Source organism: Corvus hawaiiensis, chromosome 28 (assembly GCF_020740725.1).
Source record: "Corvus hawaiiensis isolate bCorHaw1 chromosome 28, bCorHaw1.pri.cur, whole genome shotgun sequence".
Lineage (NCBI taxonomy): Eukaryota > Metazoa > Chordata > Aves > Passeriformes > Corvidae > Corvus > Corvus hawaiiensis.
In genome coordinates this window covers 7,383,149-7,400,347 of record NC_063240.1, presented here as the reverse complement: position 1 = coordinate 7,400,347, position 17,199 = coordinate 7,383,149, and the positions used below count along the sequence as shown (strand labels likewise).

The 17,199-nt window shown below is 49.0% G+C and overlaps 2 long non-coding RNA genes across 8 annotated transcripts; one reads left to right on the top strand and one right to left on the bottom strand.

Moving 5' to 3' along the window:
• Positions 1–1,151: 1,151 nt before the first annotated feature.
• Positions 1,152–9,826, bottom strand: LOC125317863. Of its 7 annotated transcripts, XR_007200213.1 has the most exons (5): positions 9,540–9,786; positions 8,155–8,254; positions 5,291–7,900; positions 4,276–4,336; positions 3,231–4,051 (listed from the first exon to the last, which is right to left on the bottom strand). It is a non-coding gene; the product is annotated as an uncharacterized LOC125317863 (long non-coding RNA). The 7 variants fall into 7 exon arrangements; XR_007200214.1 differs by lacking the exons at positions 3,231–4,051; positions 4,276–4,336 and adding an exon at positions 1,152–2,808; XR_007200211.1 differs by lacking the exon at positions 4,276–4,336 and having other exon boundaries at positions 9,540–9,826.
• A 22-nt stretch (positions 9,827–9,848) lies between these two features.
• Positions 9,849–14,725, top strand: LOC125317864. The gene is made up of 3 exons (XR_007200215.1): positions 9,849–10,070; positions 11,005–13,418; positions 13,968–14,725. It is a non-coding gene; the product is annotated as an uncharacterized LOC125317864 (long non-coding RNA).
• Positions 14,726–17,199: the final 2,474 nt, after the last annotated feature.

Sequence of the window (17,199 nt, the reverse complement as noted above, 5' to 3'; positions counted from 1 at the left end):
ATGTAAACCTCCTCTGTTGTGGCCTGAGGCTGTATCCTCTCGTCCTGTTGCTGGTAACCTGGGAGCAGAGCCTGACCCCACCTGGCTGCCCCCTCCTGTCAGGGAGTTGTGCAGAGCCACAAGGTCCCCTGAGCCTCCTTTTCTCCAGGCTGAGCCCCTTTCCCAGCTCCCTCAGCTGCTCCTGGTGCTCCAGCCCCTTCCCAGCTCCACTCCTTTGCTCTGCACATTCCCTTGCTGAACGAAGCAGCTCATGGGTAGTAATATCATAGAACAGTTTGGTTTGGAAGGGATCTTACAAGGTCATCTAGTCCAAACCCCCTAGTTTTGCTCTACCAGGTTTAGACTCCTAAAAGAAACTTTACTTTTTTCCCCTCATCTCTCAATTTTTTAGCTGCTACTGCAAACCTCAGGCCCAACCTCCAGCTGCCATTTAGAAAATAAACCACAAATGTAATCAAAGCAATTACTACCTCCACTTCAAACATTACATTATCAAGCCAACCAGCTCCCCATTGAAGACAATTAATCTGCACACAGTCACCAAAAGAAACTGTCAGCAATTAGAAGTGGAAGCACAACTTTGTAGTTAATTGGGAATATTGCACCTCTGTTACATGTTTAATTAGTTGATGGAGTGTGTCCCTTTTCAGACATTTTTCTTTTTAAATTATACCTGAAATTCATTCCTTATCCCCCCCACTTTTTTTCCCTATGCAAAATAATAAAGGAAATAAATAAAGCATGAGTAATCTGAAACCTGATTCTGGCTCTCCCTTCGTTTGCAGCTTGTAGTGTGTACACGGGAGTTTAGAGACCTCCAAGAGATAAGAAGGAAAAGTTCTTTCTTTTCTTTCAGAGCTTCTCTTTTTTCATTAATCTGATTTTAAGACCTTGCCTGTGCATTTTCACACTTCTCCCATAAATCTCATTTTGGTCCTGTTTCCCTTGGGATTATCAGGTGAACGAACAGGAGGGCCCAGAGCTGAGCAGAGCCAGGCACACACTGCAATACATTCATTTCAACACTTATTTTACAAAGGTTCTAAATTTTATCTTTGCATAATGATGCTGCTTTGCATATCTATAGCTGCTTTCATCCCATGATCTCAGTGCATTCTGCAGACTGTTAATTAAGTCTCAAAACACCGTGGTGAAGTCAACAGCAGGGCTTTATTGGGGTGGGTTTATCTAATTTGTAGAAGAAAAGGGTAAACTGAGGCAGGGCGAGCCTGAGGAGGTGTTTACAGGCATGGGACAGCACAACAAAGCGTGTTATAGGAGCCTTGTCTTTTTAAACCCTAGAGACAGAGACACATCACACTCATCACATCTCTTGGTCCAACAACTGCACATCCCTGGGAGTGTTCACAGCCAGGCTGGATGAGGTTTGGAGTGACCTGGTCTCATGGAACGTGTCCCTGCCCATGGCAGGGGCTGGAACAAGGTGATCTTTGAGGTTCCTCCCTTCCCAAACCTTTCTACAATTCTGTGATCCCTGGTTACCAAACAGCCCCGGTTCAGGCTCAGTGTAGCTGTACACAGCTGCACCCCAACCCAGCAGCTGTGCTTAGGGCTGCTGGTACCCAGAGCTCCTCCAGCCCATGTTCCCCCATGGTTTCATGCCAACACACTCCTCTGAGCACCACTCAGGTCTCAAACACTCTGGAGATGCTCCTGGGAGCGTTCCTTTGCTTGGGGTGGCTGTTTGCTTTTGTCATCCTTGGCGCTGCTTTCCAAACACTCTAAAATGAAAACATTTTTATACCCAGAAGGGCCTATTTTTCATCACCTCAGAGCAGCATCGACCAAGAATAACTTTGCTGAAAGCTAACAAATCCACGCGCTGGCTCAAGGCAAGAGGCAGCCTGGCGAGAAATGCCTGTTGCCATGAGCAGAAAAACATCTCAAGGCCCAGCCCTATTCTGATGAATATCACTACCACTCCATGGAAATTGCAGCATGGGTGGCACATGTGGTCCTATCTGCCAACTCCAGCGCGCCTGCTCCAGCTCCAAGAGAAAACTCTGCCAAAATCCCATCACTTCAAGCAGAAAGATCCAGCCTGGAGGAATTCAACATGCCTGGAGAATTGCTGGGGGAAACCGCAACAACAAACCTGCAGAGAACCGAGCTGGCAAAGCCAAGAACACCAACGCAGCTGCCGTCCTCCCCACTGCCCTTCAGAAAAGTCTTTCCTACATTATCAAACACCAACACCTTGTTTGGAGCATCATTGGAAGAAGCAACATCCTGATTGCAAATCAGCTTCTTCATTTTGTTATTTGCTGGAGCAAAACCATCCAAGTTACAGCTCAAGTTTGGAGAAGGGAGGAAGCTTTTGCAACAGTTGAATTGGTGGGGGAAAAGAATAAGTTTTCAGGTTGCCTGAGAACAGCTGCATGCTTTAAAGGGCAAGAATTTGTGTGGGTGAGTCTGCATTTCTCTCCATCCTTGGGCAGGAGGAATTTCAGCAACACAGGAGGACCCTGTGGGGTTGTGTTTGCGTTTGCCTCTCCTCCCATCTCCAGGTAGCAGGTACAGCTCGTCAACCATCTTCTGGAGATGGAAGTAGATGAGATAAATCACAGAAACTCTCAGAACCATGAGGTCACTGCTGGCAGCAGCACAAGCCACTCGTGCAGCAGCGATACCACTTTGTACTGTCGGCCGAAACACAAACGGTGCTGAAGTCAAAGGGAATGGATCCACCAGGCTTTGGATCAGCCTGCAAAGCACATGGAGCGCGTGGGTGCTTTCTTTTTCTGCCAGGGACAATCCAAGCAAAACTCAACCGCCTTCTTCCTTCAGCTGAAAGAAAGCATCAATGTAAGACAGAAATTCTGGCCTGAAAAGGAGCCAAGCACTGCAGAATGCTGGCCCGTGGTCCTTGCAAGGGGGATAATGAGAATTACTGACGTGCCTTTGAAAAGTGCCTTGAGATTGTGCCATCTTATGTCCTCCTAGTACACAGGGATGAAGGAAGAGCCAGACTTGGAGCAGGGCCAGTCTCCCATGCTGTCCATGAGGTTGCTGTCCTGCACTCCCTGCTGGCTGGGCATTTTGCACCATTGCAATGCAGCACCAGGACTTTTCCTCATTCTGACCCCCTCTGGCAAATGGACAGAGCCAGGCTGCTTTGGGAGTGTGTTGGGATAGGGAACAGAGAGATGCAGCAGTGGGATGCAGCGGGGGTCCCCCCATCTCATAAAAGGCATCCTCAAAATGAAGCCTGTGGTATCAGCTGTTGCAGGCAAAGATGCAAATCCTCTCCTATCAAATCAAACACCTTTTTGAAAGTTTTAACATAATCTTCTCAAAGGAAAATTTCCATCTTGTCCCCTCCTTTAGAGTTGAGCTTGTGCCCTAAAGCAGGAGGACTTCACCTCAATTCCAACACTCAGAGATGCTTTTAAATCCTTGCTTTGCAGCTCTGGCCGCTCCAGTAACTCCCTATGATAAAGGGAAATCTCTCTGGATAGAACAGTTCTCCAGTGTGTGCCTGAAAGGCAGCCACATGCTCACATGCTTGACCTGCTTTTCTCACGACCTGGAAAGACCCAGGGCTGGCAAAGCCAAGGCGTGGGGACGGTCCCGCAGCACCGGCCCAGGGAGCACCGGCCCCCGCCCCGGCACAGCTCGGCTGCAGAGAGATGACGGAGAGAGAGCCCACTGTGCCAGGGGAGGAAAAGAAAAGCAGCCAACTTTTCCCTATCTGCTCCCAGTTTTGTTCTCCTCACAGGCTGGTGCCCCTCCCCACCCATACTGCTCACAGGGATCTACCAAGTGGGTAGAGAAATGAGCATCACCCAAAGCCCAAAGGGTTTGTCCCTCTGAATGTGCCCAGGATCACTTTGCTGTGGGTTGGTGTTTCCCATGTGGATGTGCCTTCACAGCAGTGGTGTTGCTGTGCTCTGATGAGCCCAGGAACTTCTCTGTACTCTGGAATACCAGTGGTGGGACGTGTCCCCACCACACTGTGTACTGGAGAGCTGGGAAAGGGCCTGTTCCATTTGCAGAGCTCTGCGCCAGGGAAACGCCGGCTTGGACCCATCTGGAAGGAATTATCAGAGGAGCTGTTTGTTTGTTAGCTGCTTCCACACAGAGGAAGGGCTAGGATTTTACACCATTAGCCTCACCCAGAATAAAAACCAGATAGGCAAGGAGATATATTACACACAAATCTCGCAGGATTACAACTGCCCCATGGAAGGAGACCTGCCTGAGAGAGTGTTTTCGAACTGGCATGCAAGAACAAAGTAGCCTCGCCAAAATTACCTCGGAGCATGGAAAATGGAGCAGATCCTTGGCGGGATTAAACAATGGCATCAGCAAATGCCTAGTTTGAGAAAGGAGGGGGAAAGAGGAAATGAGAGCTCTGACTTAGGGACCACCCAGGAGATAAAAGATGCTTGAACTGCTGCTGAGCTCTGCAGCCTCAGCTGGTGCCTACATCAAATTTGAAGACTCAGCTTGATCTAGTTGCAAATTACTTCAATGGGATTTGAGACCCCCGGGGATTGGGATCTGGTCTCGTTCCTCCCTTCACCAAAGATGTGTTTACATGTGAGAAATCATCCCTAGGGATGACCACATAGTATTTTAATCGATTTTTAATACCTCTTGTTTACCTGTTTCCAAATTGCAGGAGTAATTTTTATGTCTTTGCTGCTACATTTTCCACAAAAGCTTTGCTAAAAAAATCAAAATTGTCTTTGAAACATCATCAGATATTGAGCTTGTTTTGTTTCCTGACAACCACACGTAGAGATTCAATTTGTATACACTCCTCGGTGAATATGTCATACTGTGATTGCTCACACATTAACTGACACAGCAGAGCTGGGTGGGAGATGTTTTATCTATTCCACAAGAATTTCAGAGACTAATAAAAACACCAGTGGATCTAAAAGAGACCTTGATGTTTCGTAATGTGTAAGACAAAAGGGTTTCCTATTTAATCAGCCAAAATGTTAGATCAAAAAAGATGCCTTAGATTTTGAAATGAGTCAGTACTGAAACTCATAACTATTTTCTTCTCCCAGTTTAAAAGGATTTCAACTTGGGAAAATGAAAAAAATAACTTTGGAACAATGAATTTTTGTCTCGTGAATTGTACCAAATGGAACATTTTCTGCTGGAGTCCAAATCAAAAGCTGTGACCCTGATCCAGCAGCTCTTGCAGAAGCATCACCCCAAACACTCCTCTCCTGACAAAACTGGCTCATTTCCTCCAGAAAACACAGATAACAACCAACTTCCACAACTGCGTATAGACAGAGAGTAAACTTACACTGCTTATTATCCTGCACGTTGGGACACAACTCTCCCCTTGATCTCCATTCAAGAGAAAAGGGAAATTCCACCTTTTCAGAGGCTTTGTTATTATCTTGAGAGGTAGGGCAGCAACCAGAGAGAGCATCCAGCAAGACAAGACAGAGGAAGGGTTTCGGAGACAGGGCACAGCAGCTGACATGCATTAGGTCTGTGAAGCTGAGCTGGAGAACTCCCAGCAGCCAACCTTTCATCTGCCCATCAGCATTCCTGCACTGGGAATTGCAGAGTCAGAAATCCAACGGAAAAGAAAAACAAGAAAAGTAATTATCAAACCCCACGTTCATTTTCATGTTATAAACACGATGTTTGCCCCAACACAGATCTGTGAGCAGCAATTTTCACTGCAAGGCAATGTGAGTTAGAGCACAGTGCTGATAATGCCAAGGTTGTGGTTTGATCCCTCTGTGGGGTATTTACTTAAGAGTTAGACTCTGATCCTTGTGGCTCCCTTACAACTCAGAATATTCTGTGATTCTGAGCCAAATTTGCTCCAGTTGCACCATGTGCTGCCCATGGTGGGGAGGGCAGGTGCCTGATCCCCTGCCCTTGCTGCACCGTGCTGGCTGCACACACGCGGAGGGACAACCCCATCCCCTCCTATTTACACACCAACACCCCTACTCCTGGAATTATACACTTATCAGACCCTCCTCACCTGGGCATTACTCTCATCCCCCCTTAGACCTGCCTGAGCCTCAGTGCACACACATTTGACATATTCCTGATGCACACAAGAGTGCCCACACCCCCACCACTGTCCCCTCTTGCACTTCCTGCCATCCCTTGCACATCTGCAGTTCACAGCCTCATTTCTGCCTCTGCTGTGCTGCATTCCCTGGGAGTTCATCAGCACTAAAACCTTTCTGCTCCTTGCACTCCTCCATCTGATCTCACTTTCCACACGCACATCCCTGGTGGATGAGCAGGAGCAAAGCCCAGGCGCTCTCCAGCATCTCCCTGCAAGCACAGGAACCAGGGATGCTGAGGGCTGGAGGTGGCAGGCAGGTGTGGAGAGAGAGTGAAAAAGAGGAAAACGTGTGGTTTTGAAGGGAAGTTGAGCTGTGGGGTTAACTGGATGATGAATGGTGGCAGGTGGGTGCTTAACCATGTCCTGATCTCGTCCCTGCCCACGGCGGTGCCGGTGCGGCGGCTCTAGCACAAGGAATGCTGTTTCAAGGTTACTTAAGTGACAAACGACGTTATGTATTTAACAGGCAGTAACACCCACCCATGGCTTGCTCATCCTCCCCATTTGTTTCCCCCTTGCAGGTGCGTGGCTAAAAAACTGCTCCAGCTTTCACCTCATTATGGGGAAGGAGGGGCTGTCTCCATTCAAAGAGCTGCAGAAACAGCTTCAACTCAGTAACGAAAATAACAGGAGTCAGATCCTCCACCAGCACCACCTCTGCGTGCTCCAACAAAGTTTTGGGTGCTCTGTTGATTTATGCCAGCCATGGGTCTACCTTCTGCAGCACAAAATCACTAAAGTTGGAAAAGCCTTCTGAGGTTATTGAAGTAACCCAGCACCACCCGCAGGTTCACCACTAACCCATGCCCCCAAGTGCCACATCCACACCCTTTTGAACACTTGCAAGGATTGGGACTCCACCCCTTCCCCAGCCAGTCTGTTCCAGCACCTGACCACCCCTTTTGTGAAGAAATTTTCCCTAATATCCAACCTAAACCTCCCTTGGCACAACTTGAGGCTATTTTCTCTGGTCCTGTCACTTATTACTTGAGAGAAGAAAGCGACCCCCACCTGGCTACAACCTCCTTTCAGGTAGTTGTAGAGAGCAATGAGGTCTGCCCTGAGCCTCCTTTTCTCCAGGCTATCACAAAACCGTCAGTGAAAATGTCTGTATTGAGTTCAGACATGAGATAAAACCCACAAGGGACAGTGGCAGAGCCGCTGGAAGGGAAGAGTGATGTCCCATCTGCACTGCAAACTGAAGATGAAAAGGAAAAGAAACTCAGAGGATCTGATTCTTGCTCCAGTTTTAACTGTACATCAAGAAGACTCAATCACCTCTTTTCCTTGGTGATTCCAGGTATAAACAGCAAATTTTAGTCCTGGAGAAGTCTTTTCATACCCAGAAATGGACACTTTCATTTAGCACTGAGACAAGGAGCTGACCCAGTCCCATCCCTCACATCACCCTTCACCCAGCTGCACCTTGGCTCCATGTAAAGGGAGAATCCCCCTGCTCCTCCCTCCCCGGGCACGGAGCATCCCTGGGGAGGGCAGCCCCGAGGGCTGGTCCATCTGTCCCTCCCCGTGGAGCCGTCTGGCTCCGTCGGCCGCAGTGCCCGACACACTCCACGCTCAGACCTTGGCGTGCCAGACCCCCTCGCAGGCAGCTGCACACAGGATTAGGAGTAACGTGTCCAAACCTTGTACAATTATGTGCAACTGTTTCAAATAGATGGAGCAGCAGTTACGGTCTCGCATTCCTGATTTCCAGAGGATAGTTGTGTGGCCACTGTCCATTACAGCCAGGGCAAATGAAGATGGATGAAGGTGAGTTTGGATGCTCCATATGCCTCCATTTGTGTACTGCAGCGAGATCTGGAATATGGGAAACATCACAAGGAGAAAACAGTTACAATTTCTTCCTGAATCTCAGAAAATGTTGCATTTAGCTGCAGATCCAAACAACTGAGAAACCTGAGGTTTGAGTCTTGCCTGGTTCTACCTCTCCATCACTTTGCTGTGATAGATCTCAGATCATTTATCCATAATCCCCACGTGGGAAAGGAGTAATGGCATTTCCACGTTGCAGGGGAACCACCAAAAAAATAAGCCATGATAAAAACATAAACCTGGGAAAGCTGTTAGGATCCTTCTCCAAGGAATGGAGCACCACCAGCAGCTTCGCCTGGTACAGGGTGGGGAGGGCCAAACATGGAGCTACCTCAGCATCTGAAATAACATTCCAGAGTCAAAAAGCAAAACAAATTCTGTGGGCATACATGAAAATTTGGCCTGAATTTCAAGGTCATGTGGTAAATTAGCAAGAAGACCCAGATGTCCTGAGCACGATCCCTTCCTACCCTATGAGGCACAGCCTCCCATAGCCATTTGTGCAATTGCCTCATTTCACAGAGTGACTTATAGATACTCTTGGAAGCAAATCCAGTCAATATATTTATTTTCCTTCTGATATACAGCTACAATAGGAAGCCATGCATGAAGTTTATTAAACCTGGCTAATTTTCTATCAGTTCTGCAAAATATCGATTCTATGCATTCAGTTATCTGGCTCAGACTCAACCTGGAAAGAGAATCATTTAAAAACAACACAAAGAAGCATCCAATTCCTCTGAAACAACACTAATCTGAGCCTCCAAAGTGTCCCCGTCCTCCTGGGCAGAGCCCTTTGATCGACTGAGCCAAAGACAACTGTGTTATTTAGGTGCCATTTGCAAGCTGGCAGATTAAACAAGGCTTCTTTTTTTTTCCCCCTAAAGGGCGGGTGGGGAAGAAGTAACAGCTTTACAGTAGCAGTAAAACATCCAAATGATTTTTTTTTCCCTCTGATAGAGCCAGATTCTTCAGGTTATACAGGCAGGAAAGCAGCACAGAAGGATCTGCCATTCTCCAGCTCCCCAGGGACACCGTGGGGGCAAAACCCCTTCGCTGCACCAAGGTTTTGGTGAGTCTGCCTCTGCTGTGAGCAGAGCTGGCCTGTGCAGGGGTGCAGGGCAGGATCCTGACACACAGGGAAAGCAGGGAGGAGGTACCTCAGGGATGCATCAGCAGCGTCCAAGCCTCACAGGTGTGTGAGCATCCTCCTCAGGAGAGTACCTTGCACTGTCTGTCCTGGCCAGACAACACCTCTGAAACCAGATTTTGCAGATGTCTGGTTCTGGAGAGCACAAGTCCTGTCCAGCAGGCAAGTCTCAGCCTAAATCCCTGTCTCTCCACCTTTCTCAGAGAATTTAAAATCCCAGAATGGTTTGGTTTGGAAGGGACCTTAAAAAGCATCTAGTTCCAACCCCCTGCCCTGTGCAGGGAAATTTTACATTTGCATAATACAGTTAGAGACAGGGAGTTTTCTACCTTTAATTCTTTGAGCTTAACTGATCTTCTGCAGAAACAAACTGTTATTGTGCCCAAATTATGATGGAAACCAGCAATAAATATAAAGATGCTATCTAAGCCAATATGGCACTGTGTTTTACCACATCAATCTCAGGGAGCCTACCCTCGGATCCACACGTCAGGCCGGCTTTCAGCGACTTCCTTTGGTTCAAACTTAACCTGCTGCTTCCCCTGTGCCGTAGGCTGCTCGGGACCAGCTGCGAAGCGCGGTTGTACAAGACAGAACATATGCACGAATAAACAAATTAAGGCGATCTCCAAAACAACAGGCCCCTGGCTTCCTGGAAGAGCTGCAAGAGAAACTTAATCAAGAGCAGCGGGTGCAGCGGTGACGGGGAGGGGACGGCCCCGTGCTGAGGCCGGCGATGCTCGCGGAGCGCGGCGGCTGCGGGAGGAGCGCACGGAGCCTCCGCCCCGCCGGCCCCGGGGCAGCTCCGGAGCGCCCGGCGCAGAGCAGGGAGCTGATCGCGGGGGGAAAACAAGGAGCTGAGCGCGGCCTCTGCTCTGGCGGGTGAGGGCTCAGCTGGGGAGGCCAGGATGGCTCCATGGCCTCGGTGAGCTTCCCCGCTCCCTCCCCAGGGGCTCATTAACAGGATGAACTTGCAGCAGTGAAATCGGCTGAATTCCAAGGCAGGTAAATCTCTGCTCACCTGTGCGCAAGTGCTCCGGCGTCGGTTCAAGCCTCCTGGCACCACATCTCGGGTCTTTACAGGAGGGAGTGATGTGGGAAAAGGAGACAGCAGAAGCCTTTCCCTTCCCAGCTGCAGGCAGGTCCCTCTCCAGCTTCACCCTGGAGCTGAGGAGCCTTCCCTGCTGAAAACCTCTGCCTCGACCCTACAGTCCCAGCCACAATGCAGTTGCTCACAACAATTCCTCTTGGGAGCTCACGACCAGCAGAATTAAATCAAAACAAATTTTATTGCAAAGTGTGATCATTTAGCATTGAAGAAAATCTGTGTTTTTAAAACCCTGTATGCATGGACCTGCTGTTTGTTCCCCTCTAGCCTCACATTGTTATGACCAGCTGGATCTCCCTGACTTTCCTTTTAACCCGGAAGAGCAAGACAGTCAGCATGTGCTCCCTCAGCAATCCTGGAAGCCCTCTGAGATACCAGAGGTTCCCACGCCAGTCCTTGCAGCCTGACTCCTCTCTCAGCATGCTGGACTCATCTCCCTTTGTCATAGAAAGCTGCTGGAGAGACAACTGGGAGCCCCAGCCCCTCCTTACCCCAGGCCCCAGTCTCAGAGCAGAGTCTGGCGCTGAAGTCTAACACAAATCCCCTGGTGTGATAACAGGCAGTCAGGGCATCTGACAGCTAACAGAGAAGTATTTAAAATAACTGGCTGATTTAAGACAAGTGTCTCCTTAATCCTAAGCAGTTAGAGGTTGTTTTATGCCCTGGATGACAAAGGTTTGTATAGCTAGTTTATCATATGTTTAAAGCTGCCTTAATGTAACAGCAGAGGATCTGCTATTCATCTCAGGCAAAGCCGGGGGAAAGCAGGACTCACACTTCTGTGGGAAGAAATAAGGAACATATAACAACCAAGAGCTTCTTATTTCACAGCCTAAAATCCACCAGAAGCACATGAGAAGAAAACAGTGTCATCATGACTGTGAAGCTCTTGGAAGTTCATTGCTCTGTCCTCTTTGTAGTTCACTCTCCAGCTGGAAATCTCCATATCTGGGATGGAAACGTGGAGAAACCTGACTCTGCAGGACCAGCAGCAGTGGGATCACTGCAGGAGGGAAAAGAAAAAGAGGGTACCTAAGGGCTGTACTGGCACTGGTTGCACCTGAGCTGGGTGAGACGTCAGGGTCCTCTCCACAACTACCAGGAAAGAGCTGCACATGCAGAGAGTTCCCTTCACAAGATGGAACTGGCACATCACCGTGCCAAGCTGAGATCTAGGCTGGATTTTGGCTCTTGCTGCATGGCCCCATCTCCCTCCCTGAATCCAGCAATTTTCAAATCTGGGCTTTTGCTCAGGTCTCATCGCTCACCAAGGGGGGCGGATTGCAGGAGTTAAACTCCTTGTTGCAAAGCAGAGATTCCATTTCCCTCTAGTCTTAAGCAGCTTCAATCCATCTTTCTGCATTACAGAGCCCTTGCTGATTGTTCTGCTGTAGTGAGTAATAACAACTTGTACTTTGCAGATTCCCCCAGGGACCCACGTTCCTGGCTCTGCCGCACCACTGGCTCCACAGGGCAGGCACACAGCTGCCCAAGCACCCCCAGAGAGGGATGGAGCTGCAGGAACAACGCACAAAGAATTTGGGTGGGAAGGCGTCAAGAGTGAAGGGCACCGGAGTGTGGCTGACGGCTGTGGGGAAATTGGAGTGCCCAGTCCTGTGAGGTGTGAACATCACAGGATGGGGGACACAGAGAGAATAGGGGGGATATTAGGAGTGTTTTCCGTCCCAAAAGCTGCACAGACAGGTTAACTCCAAGGGGATCCGTTACCAGAGTTACCAGTTCATTTTTACCACAACACCTGGATTGATGAAGTAAGTATCAATCTCTACACATTTTTTTACATGCAGATAGTTAAAAAGAGAAAAAAACCTGATGAACAGAGATGGCTTTGCTTTATGTCCAAGCTTTGCAAGGCATTTTGCCAAAACTAGAAGATATTATTTCCAGCACCAATATTTAATAAAGATGTTTTCTTCTATTTCAAGGCCAACAGCTGGAACTGGAATCCATTTCCAGATATGGGCACTAACTTGCAATGGCCCAGATTTGCTCCGCTGCCTTTTTTAATTGTGGGCATTAGCAGATTATGGGTACTTTTGTAGCAGGTCCATAAAACACTGCTTTGTAATCTCCTGTACGCATTAGGGTCCAGATTATCATGCTTGTAGTTGATAATAACAGAGAAGAGATTGCCTGGACCCCTGGGAAATCCAGGAGAGGCACCTGGTAGAGCCAGGAGCACACAGTACCGGGATACATGCAGGGGATGGTGCACCCACAAACCTGCTGCCCACCCCTCACCTGTGGTGGCAAACACTGAGGCACAAACAGCTCCATTTCTCTTCTTCCCAGCTCACATTTTGGGTGGGGGCTCTGACTGTTACAGCTCCCTATTCTGTAAAGACATGGGTTATCCTTCTCTTTCATCCTAGATGAAAGGAGGTGGTTACATGCACCAGTTTCTAAATCAGCTCGTAGCAAAAAAAAAAAATCATTAAGAAGGTGCAGGTCTGCCTTCCAGCCCGCTTGCTGCCGAGCTGGGGACTTGCTCAGTCAGCAGCAGGGAGGAAACGTGTCCCACATATCTTCTAAGAGCAACTGGGAGCACTGGAAGCACAAAGTTTTCAGTGGAAGGTCACTAGATGGCCCCAGATCTTCCTCTGCAGCAATCCCCAGTATTCCAGCTCTGGGGAGCCTCGACCACTCATCCTACAGCCTGACCCCAAAGGAGCAGCAAGTCCCGGTAAGAGGGGCACCGAGTGAGAACCAGGGATACTTGCCAAGATATCCTGAGCAAAGCACTTACCCCCAGATGGCTTTTTCTGCTCCTGGCCTTTGGCTGCCGAGAGTGGGAGAGCCTGGTGTGTGTCTGGGCAATGCCAGGGCCTGTGAGGCACTGACCTCATACAGATAAAGGACCAGAAGTCTGATTACATACAAACTCACATCATCCCACTGCCAGGCTGCTGCAAAACCCTCAGAGGGGAAAAAGCCATCTACACTTATTCCTCAAGTTAAATCACTGCTGGATCTCGGGCCTGCAGTGCTGTTTTGTTGGAGCTGTAATGATGTCCACACAGGTCAGGCTCCTCTGCATCTCTGTTTCAGTTTCAGCTGTTTGGGCAGGACCAGAACTGGATTCCGTGAGCAGTTACATGGGTCTAAATCACCACTAAATTCCTCTGGATTGAGCAGATGCTTCTGTGGAGAACAAGCCAAAGGAAGAGCTGGTTTTGTACCCCAGCTCCTGCACGAAGTGATGGCCCCAAAGAAGAGGCACAAAGGTACATGGGGACTTTGGGAGTGCTGGGGTAAGTGATCAGTTAATAGAGGCAAATGATCTTTTCCTTTCTCCTGGCTCGGCTCTTTGTTCAAGTGGTGAAATGGGACCCGTTCCCTGTAATTGCTCTGCTCTTGCACACAACTGCTGTCTCCCACGTGTGGCTTGTTGACATTTAAATAAATTGCAATTATTCCGACAAAGTAGATTGCAGGGACTCCAGAGAAAATGGGTCAAAAATACGTCCAGGAGCATCTGCAATGTATTTAACACATGGTTATAACAGGGCAGGATGAGGAGGAGAGTAAGTGCTGACAATAATGGACGCAGCATGGCGCTGGAGACAGCCCGGCACAGCCCCACACCATGGTGGGATCCTTGGCTCAAGCTCACCCAGCAGGAGCCAAAGCCTCCCAGCCCAGGGATGGAGGAGACAGCAGTGGTGCAAATGGAAAACCCAGAGGGGACGAGAGCAAACAGGGCACCACTTGGACTCTGCGAGTGAAGACCATCTTGGCCAAAGTCTTCAGCTCTCCTCTCCTTCCTTCTGCAGGAGCATTCAGGGATTCCAGAGGAGGCTGAAGGCTCTGATTTCCCATCTTGCACTGCCTGTGGCTAGGAGATGGGTGCCCTGCTGTCCATCCAGACTCCAGCTTTTCCTCTTTCCTCACTGCCTGGAGCCTTCTCTGTGCCCCATTCCCCTCTTCCTTGCCCTCCAATCTCTTGGAGAGGATTTGTCCTTTTGCCCACGTCAATCTGGGTTCCTGAGATCCAGGCTGGAGACTGCACACACTGGATTTCTCCTTCCATCTGAGGGGTTTCATAAGCAATCCAGGATGGCTGCTCCCTGCTGCCTTGCCAGGTGTAGGATATAAGAGGTGGTGCTGGAGCAGCCAGGGGATAACAGGTTCCTTGATCCCACATCTGTCACAGCTCACACAGACACACAGCTCCTTGTCCAGCCCCACAGACAGACCTGCCCCTCGCATAGGTCACTGGCAGTACAGAAAGCTTTGATCTGAGGCAGAAATAGAGCACTGAGTGCAAGTAAAGAGGCAAAGATTTTCGAGAACACTATAGAAGGGTAGATGCCATCACAAGAAGCACAAGAACAACGCAGAAATGCACCTTCAAAAAGATCTCCCAGTGTACCCCCACAGTCTTCCTTATCTCCCATTCTACTGGAAATCCTTTGCCTTCTCCCCACACCACAAACCTTTTCCTTGGTTTGTTTCCCAGTACATCAAAATGTCTCCCTGCAAGTGTAAAACTCTTTAGATGAGGGGAAAATAAAATCGATTTGAAATCACAGCTGCTGGGAGTCTCTGGCGCACACACACACTGTCTGCTGACATTTTCTGTAGCTCTTTTCCCAGTGAAATCTGTCTCAAGCAGAGCCCAAGGGGGCTAGTAACAAATCAGTTGCCTGGTACACAAGTGATTTTTTTAACTACAGGTCCAACACAACTGCACTGGAAACCACAGGTTTAGTCTCACTTGGATCATTAAACAAAAAGGGCTGTTTGTTAGAAGGTACAGATTTTTAGGGATCTGTGGTTCTGAACCAACCTGGGTTCATTGCATATTCAATCCTGGTTTGTTCTGACAAGCAGTAGAGCTACTGCATTCCCATCAGACTGGCATTCCTCTGGGCACTGAGCAGTCACCATCTGAGTTGGGAATTGCCTAAAAGATGGGAGCTTCTGCTGTCAAACACTCTGTGAGGGAGGGACACCACTTGTGCTTTATGCTTTCCCCTCCTTTTTCAGCTTTCTTCACCATCACCAGAACTTTAGTCAGTTTTTATACATAGAATTGGAAGTCTTTTTAGCCATTTGATTTCCAGCAGCTGAAGTTTCAAAGTAAGGTGAAAAGCTCCAATACAAAAGTCGGAGTCCCTCCCAAGATCACCTACCACCCACGCTTGCTGTGGTGATCCCGGAATCCAGAAGCTTAGCTCAGCAAGTCCCAACACTCCTCCCCTCCAGCCAATGGAGCTGCTCTCTCAGGGGCCTTGGAGCTGGATCTGCTCTGTCAGAAGTTTGGGTAATGGCAGAGTGAGGCCACACAGGCAAAAAGACCTTCAGCCCCTGCCATTTTGAGTTACCAACTGACTTATTTCAACTGACAGAAGCCAGAGGGAGATGAAATGAGAAGCTACGTGCATGGAGCAGACCAAAAAGGAAGGGGAGAAGCAGTTTGGGCAGGTTGGCTGTTAATGTTCCATGACCCAGCCTTGGGACAGTCACTGGGTGATGCCACAGGCCTGCAGACACAAGAAGTGTTGCTTAGCAGTGAGAGACAACAAAAAGGACAAGTTTATTCTGTCCTGGGAACCTCCAAACCTGCCTCTAGGGCAGAAACAGGTTCTGATTCCTATCCTGTGGCTCCAGGTCCTGGCATGGTGGTAATATCCAGGTGGGAGAGTGTCTCTATGACTATCTCTCACACTTTTCCTTTGGGAGAAGTCTGGAAATCTGGATTCAGAGCCACCCAACTGCACTCAGCACGAATGTTCAGCTCCAGCTTGCAAGGGCCTTGGCAACGTGAGGAAGGGACGTACCTCAGACTTCTACCCCCAAAACCCCGTGTGAGTTCTTGTCACGGCAATGCTGCAGGAAACTTTCATGACACCGGATTTCAGGGACATATCCTACATCATTATTGCCATGATCCCAAAGACGGTTGGCTGGCACAAGAGGGGCTTGCAAGACAAAGCTGCACATGTGTGAGCAGGGAGACAAATACAGGACTGTGTGATCTGCGTGGCAGGACACAAGAAAGGGATCCATGGAGGATCCTGCTTTGTTCCCTTGCTTCCCAGTGTCTGCAACGATGCCTGGCTCCACATCCAGCCCTGGAAGAAAACACATCCTTTCTGAAGCAGCTGGTGAACACCTATGGGTGAGGTAAGGATGCAGATGAGGAGGAACAGGACCATGAAGGAGATGCCTGGAGAAAAGGGCATGAAGAGGCATCATCTTCCTCTTCAACACATCCAAGCACAGGAGAAGGGTTTGATTTACTGGAGGATAGCACCTTTTGAGCAGTGACAGAGATATATTATCACTAAACCAAAGGAAATCTTTGCTGTGCTTCCTTCAGTCCTTGCTCCAGGCTGGCTTTTATGGGAAGTAATTAACACTGCAGTTTTGGCTCCCCTCCCCTGGTCCCCACAATGAAAGAAAAGCATGAAATCTCAGCTGGACATATCAAAAACTCCTTGAGCCAGAGCAACAGGGGGGAAAGCAAAAAAGGAGGAAGGAATCAGGGATTAAAAACATTTGGTATGGGAGCTGGTTTACGTCTGCTAGAATGCTTCCTCAATTCCCTCCCAAAATACACAGGCATGGACACACAGGTGCACACACAAATAAGCTGCATCTTGCTTTTTAGTGTTACCTAAGAGCCGTCCCCCAAAATCTGTGAGACCTGTGATGTGCTGCAGCCAGCAGGAATCATTTCCCAGCCTGATGAGTAGAGATGGACAAAAAATATCGGGCAAAACGTGAAGCAATTCCCAGCAATTCCTCTCTCTCCCAGCAAGAACAGAGCTCACAAGCCCCCAGCACACAGAGGGACTGCCACAGGCTGTCCCTGAGCATCAGGGTAGCTCAGTACAGTCCCCTGCAAAGGATGGCACAGCTTTTAACTGCAGCAGCAGAAAAACCGTGCTGCCAATACTGAGGGCACTTCACGCTATCTCCTCAGACAGGAGGTGATGCCAGCAGGAGGCAGAGGTCTCTACAGCAGGATTCGCTTTGTGGAGCTGGGGAGATGGAGAA